Source organism: Amphibalanus amphitrite, unplaced genomic scaffold (assembly GCF_019059575.1).
Source record: "Amphibalanus amphitrite isolate SeventyFive unplaced genomic scaffold, NRLGWU_Aamphi_draft 000050F_arrow, whole genome shotgun sequence".
NCBI lineage: Eukaryota > Metazoa > Arthropoda > Thecostraca > Balanomorpha > Balanidae > Amphibalanus > Amphibalanus amphitrite.
Window position 1 is genome coordinate 1,397,329 of NW_024881546.1, and position 6,000 is coordinate 1,403,328.

Genomic DNA, 6,000 nt, shown 5'->3' on the forward strand with positions numbered 1-6,000 from the left:
GAGCGTGTCGGCTATTTCCTCGGGCTGACCACTGACAAGAACGCTGCGCAAACTACACACGCGGCAGTACATCGCCATCTCAGATGCAGTGAACCACCCCATATCATGGAATACATCGGAGATATGGTCCCGTTTTCGTTTCCCGGACACTACACGTGCACAGAAGTTCAGAATCTTCTGAACGCGGTGTAACTGGGTCTGGCCACAAGTCCCGTACACTGACATGCAATATCTCACGATTGATATAACAAGAGCTTGAACTATTGGCTTCAGCGCACGCCTTGGGATCACATGTCTCGCATGGCTCAGCGCAACGAGGACGCCGTTGCATTTACGTGTCATCTCGTCAATATGTGACTGGTAGGTCAGGTGTCTGTCGATGATGACGCCGAGGTTTTTCACTACTCTGCTGTCGTTTACAGCCACTCCACAGAATTTCAGCTGAACGGCGGGCATATGTCGCAGCAGAGCCGGCGTTCCAATCACGATCATCTGTGTTTTAGTCGCGTTCAACTTCATTCCATGAGAACAGTACCAGTGATATAAAGAGTCCAGTGCCTGCTCCATCGTCTCTACCATGCTATGAATGTCCTGCTTCTTACCCGTTACCAGGAGTTGTGTGTCGTCGGCGAACTGCACAACGGTCACGGATTCAGGTACGTACAGACTGAGATCATTTGTGTACAGCGTGTACAATGCACAACTGAGCGACCCGCCCTGGTACACACCGATACTGTTTGGCTTTGTCTGTGAGAAACACACGCTTCCGTCACTGCGGCGTACCTGCACTTGTTGCGTATGGCCTGACAGATAGTTCGCAAACCATTTCGGGTTCACACCGTACAACGCTAGTTTCTCGAGCAGCTTGTCGTGCGGCACAACGTCAAAAGCCTTAGATAAATCGATTAGCACAAGTAACGACACCTCTCCACTATCCATCGCCCGCAGAACCTTGTCAGTGACGACGTGCAGGGCAGTGTCAGTCGAGTAGCCTCTCCGGTACCCGTGCTGAGTACTAGACAGCAGGTGGCTATTCTCGAGGTAGGTGACCAGCTGTCGTTGCACTACACGCTCGACTATTTTCATCGCTGCAGGCAATATTGAAATCGGTCGCGTATTCGATGGCTCACTGCTGACTTTGCCTTTGGGTATAGGTGTCACCAGCGCATGTTTCCATTCAGCTGGTATGTCGCCGGTAGTCAGGCACGAGTTGGTTATATTCAGTAGAGCATGTCCTAGTCCTTCGAAAAAATTCTGCATCATATGAACGCTGATGCCGTCGGTACCAGTGGACGTGGAGCTCTTCATGCTAGCAAGGGTCGCGAAGAGCGTGTCCATGTCGATGGCGTGTACACAGATGTAGCTGGTTGAGACACGCGGCAGCCTCACCGGCACAGGGTTGGCCCGTGGCCGGGGTAGGAACGCTGGCCGGCGGCCGCTGTAGTCCGTCCTACCGATACATAATAATTGTTGAGAGCGTCAGGAGTAGCGTTGGGTATCGACGAATGTTTGCTTTTAGCACCAATGAGCGGCCGCAACACTCGCCACAGGTCGTGCGGCCGAGCCTGAGCGATCTGCCTCTGAAAGTGTGCCTTACAATCCTTACGGATCGCCGCGCGGCACTGCCTGTTGACGTCCTTGTACTCTGGCAGGTCGTTACGCAGCGCCACCTGGCGACGGTCAATAAGCCGCTTGGTGTCGGCGCTGATTGGCGTACTCCTGATCTGACGCTGCTGTACTCGTCGGAGAGGGGCCACTTCGTCCAGCATCGGTAGAAAAATATCCAGAAACGTCCGCCACTTCTCTGCTGTAGTCTGGCCATGGATGAGAGGGGTCCAGTCCGCGTAGAAAAGACGTTGGTTGAACGCGTCGTTATCTACTCTCACTAGGTTGCGGCGATGAGAGACTGGGCCAGGTCTGTTAATAGGCCGACGGATGGGTCGCAACACTATGCGAGTAAAGTCGTGCGGGGTCCCGTAGTGGCACCTAGTGACTCCAGTGCGCTGAACGAGATCAGGACACGCGACAGCGACAACATCGAGCAGACTGGCAGCGGGCCTGTACGTGGGGTGAGTCCGGTTACACAAATGTAGCCCATAAGAAGATAACATTCTCTGAAGCTTATGACCTGGACTAGCAGTGTCACATTTCAATATGCAACAGTTCAAATCACCGGTTAGAATAATTTTAGCGTTCGGGTAGGACGTAATCATATGCTGTAGCTGCCCTTAAAGATCGTCCAGGTCGGCCGTCAGCTGTCGGGATGTGTTCTGCGGCACGCGATATGCTGATGCTATAAGGAATGTCAGACGTTTGTTAGCGTGCACAGCGATCCACAAGATCTCGAGGTTAGAGTCTGCGATTCCGGTAATTGGTGCACTAATCACCTCATGACTATATTTATCACGTATCAGGAACGCCACACCGCCGTGACCCCGAGCCAGGCCTTTCCTCGGGCACCTATCGCATCTAACAAGGGTGTATCCAGCGATCGTCAACAGGCGGTCTGGAATACTTGACGTCAGCCACGTTTCGGATACGGAGAGCACGTCAAAATCGTACACGTTGTGAATATCGTTACGCAGATCGGGTAGCTTAGGCTTCATTGATTGGATGTTGATGTGTCCCACGATGAAATGGTCGGAGCTGATGTCCCCGTGACGGCGCCAGTTGGTTCCGCCTCGCCCGCCACGGCGCCTTCCTCCGCCTCTGCGACCTCGCCGGGGCCGCGCGCCGGCCGGCCCGCTGCTGTCTGATTGGTCGGCGGCACGCGCCGGCCGGCCAGCGGAGCGTCCCACGGCCACCAGCTGACCTTGGGCCGGTTCCCGCTCCGAGCGGCCCCGGCTCCGGCACGGTTCGTCGGAAGGTCATCTCAGGCTCAAAAGAAACGATATATACCATTCGAAAGCTGACGGTGAGCTGAATCCAAAAATGTAATTTTTATCAAAATCGATCGATGGCCTTTTTTGAAAATTGCGTTTTTGTAAAAACTTCATAATCTTTTATTCAACAGGCTGTCCCGGACATTCTTGAAAACATAAACATGTATTTTTTAGTTCCAGTGAAAACTGAACGCCAAAAGAACAATATTTAGCGAAGCAATATTTCCAAACATTAATATGCGTCTCCCACAGCCAACAATAAGGCGCAATCACACAGTTCAGTGTCACGATGGACCAAAGTCAGCCACACAGAAGCGTGAAATGACCCTTATCGACTCGCAGACCCGGCGCTCTCGGCCCGCCTGACCGGCCACGGAAAGAACGTTCGGCTCTCGTTCTACTAATCAAATGTCATATTTGTCAGTTTAACTGTCCACATCGCTATTAAAGTTATTCAGGATACCTGTGAAGAAAATTCATTGTTCTGTCATCTTCACATCATGCATTAATTTGCATTTGTTCATGTCTACTTTGCTCAATTGAGCTTGGTGTCATGCCCATATAAGGAAAATTGGCCGCGCAGAAATGTCAGAGGTTGCACCGGCCTCAGCTCGGGTGGAGTGGGGGTAGCGCCCGGCGGGGCAGGGTAACCTTTGACCGGTCGCACGGCCGAGCAGCTGTCACCAGTACAGCCTCTGACAGTGAAACCCCGCTCACTTCCCCTGCGCGGGCACTGATCGCAGCTGGATGGAACAAAACATGTATAAGAAAAATGTAAATTAAATCATGTTGTAAATCAAGCAGAACAATGAATTTTCTTCACAGGTATCCTGAATAACTTTAATAGCGATGTGGACAGTTAAAGTGACAAATATGACATTTGTTTAGTAGAACGAGAGCCGAACGTTCTTTCCGTGGCCGGTCAGGCGGGCCGAGAGCGCCGGGTCAGCGAGTCGATAAGGGTCATTTCACGCTTCTGTGTGGCTGACTTTGGTCCATCGTGACACTGAGCTGTGTGATTGCGCCTTATTGTCGGCTGTGGGAGACGCATATGCATGTTCGGAAATATTGCTTCGCTAAATATTGTTCTTTTGGCGTTCAGCTTTCACTGGAACTCAAAAATACGTGTTTATGTTTTCAAGAATGTCCGGGACAGCCCGTTGAATAAAAGATTATTAAGTTTTTACAAAAACGCAATTTTCAAAAAAGGCCATCGATCGATTTTGATAAAAAATACATTTTTGGATTCAGCTCACCGTCAGCTTTCGAATCGTATATACCGTTTCTTTTGAGCCTGAGATGACCTTCCGACGAACCGTGCCGGCGGCCCGCGGTACGAGGGAGGCCGGCGTCCCCCAGCCGAATCAGCTGATCGGCGGGGTCACGGGTCAATGGTCGGGCGACGACAGACGGGCGCCGGGCGCGGGGCCACGGGCCGACGGCAGGTCAAGGTTGAATCGCTTGCAGCAGAGTGCAGAGCGACTGTGTGAGAACCACGGCGTATAGCAGGGCGAAAACGGCTCCAGTCGCACGGCAGCGTTGTTGGTACGTACGCGCCATGTCAGACGGTCGGTGGTTGACTCTGGTGGGTTGATGTTCGTTGCAGATGCTGGCTGAGCAGTGGCGGCGCCACGAATTTTCGCCAGTGGGGGCAAGCTTGAGGTGACCCGACTGTTGTCTGATACGCCGATCTGCAAAATCCATGAACACCTTGCCCCTAGATGTTGCCATTCAAGTTATTATGGTTTCAGGTTTCATGCATGCGTATTGAGCTAAACCATTAACCCTCGCGGGCCCACGCTGAAAGGGGGGGGGAGCGTTTTTCGCCTCCCATTGGCGAATATTTGCGATACCTCACGAACGCTTAGGAATAGAAAGACGAAACTTGCTGTACCTTATCCCCCATTAGCTTGACATCTTTTGAAGCAAAAAATTTGGACCTAGCCTCCTTGATAACGTCTCAGGGCCGATTTCTCTAGGCAAACTTCGACGCCACAGACGTGAACTTCAACCAGCTGCCAAAAATAGAGTTTTAGAGATAAAGACAAATTACGAGCACGGTTGTGTAGCATTTCACCCAGAAAAAAATACGCAAGCAACTTTGGTGAACTGAGGTCAGAGATCAGGTCAACGACTCCGAGCTGGGACTTGAGTTTTTTTTTCGCAAATAACTTCAACAAAAATGATGGTCCTAGAGCTACGACAGTGGTACCTTCGCATCCGTCTCGTCGAGTCGCGTCGAATGACATATATATTGTTTGGAAAAAGTCAAGTTTTATGTTGACCTCATGTGACCTCGAATGAACTTTTGCTGACTTTGGCACATGAAAGGTCGTTTGTGATTATTTCGTAGCCGCTGATTACGATTCTGGCATCCATTTTGCTCAAAGCATTTGTTTAGAGCCTCCGGATGGCAAAACGTGTCTTAATTATTATGCCTGTCTTGAATAAGTGAAAGAGAAAAAGTATAGGTAAGAAAAAGTGCAAGGCTTGTGGTCAATTTTGAGCATGACCGTGACCTTGAATTTGAATGTTATGCACATCATGGGAATTCCAGACTCTCTTCTTTCGTTTAACATCTGCATTTTAGCCGGTTTTATGCACCATGCCGTCCTCTGGAACACGTAGGGGAGAGCGGGGAGAGTTGTATCATGTCCAAGTTGTATCAGGGCGAATTGTGCCAAACTTATGCAATAGATGGCGCTCGTGACACGACCAGCCGACGAGGTTTTCCGGGCGCCAACTTTCCCTGTTCTGTCGTGTGGCTGGGTGGACGCGTCTCGAGGTGAGAGCCGATTTTATGTTTTCTTAATGTCATTCTAAAAAAATAAGTTGTAAGAAAATGTGTGTTTTGGGCATTTAGATGTGCATGAATTTAAAAGATCTCCATAGCGGTGGTGAGGGTAGGTTCTAAGGCTGCGTGAGTGAAAATGGATTTATCTAGCTGTCTGCTGTTTTTGAGCACGAGGATGTTTTTCCAAGATGGCGGCGAGGTACATGTTGTATCAGAGCCGGGTGGGGTATGTTGTAACATGTATATATGTATGTATGTAAAGGTATGTTTCTTTTGATCGCGAAAGCTAAGCCCTGGCTTGCGTTTGTAGGTAGCTAGTCGATA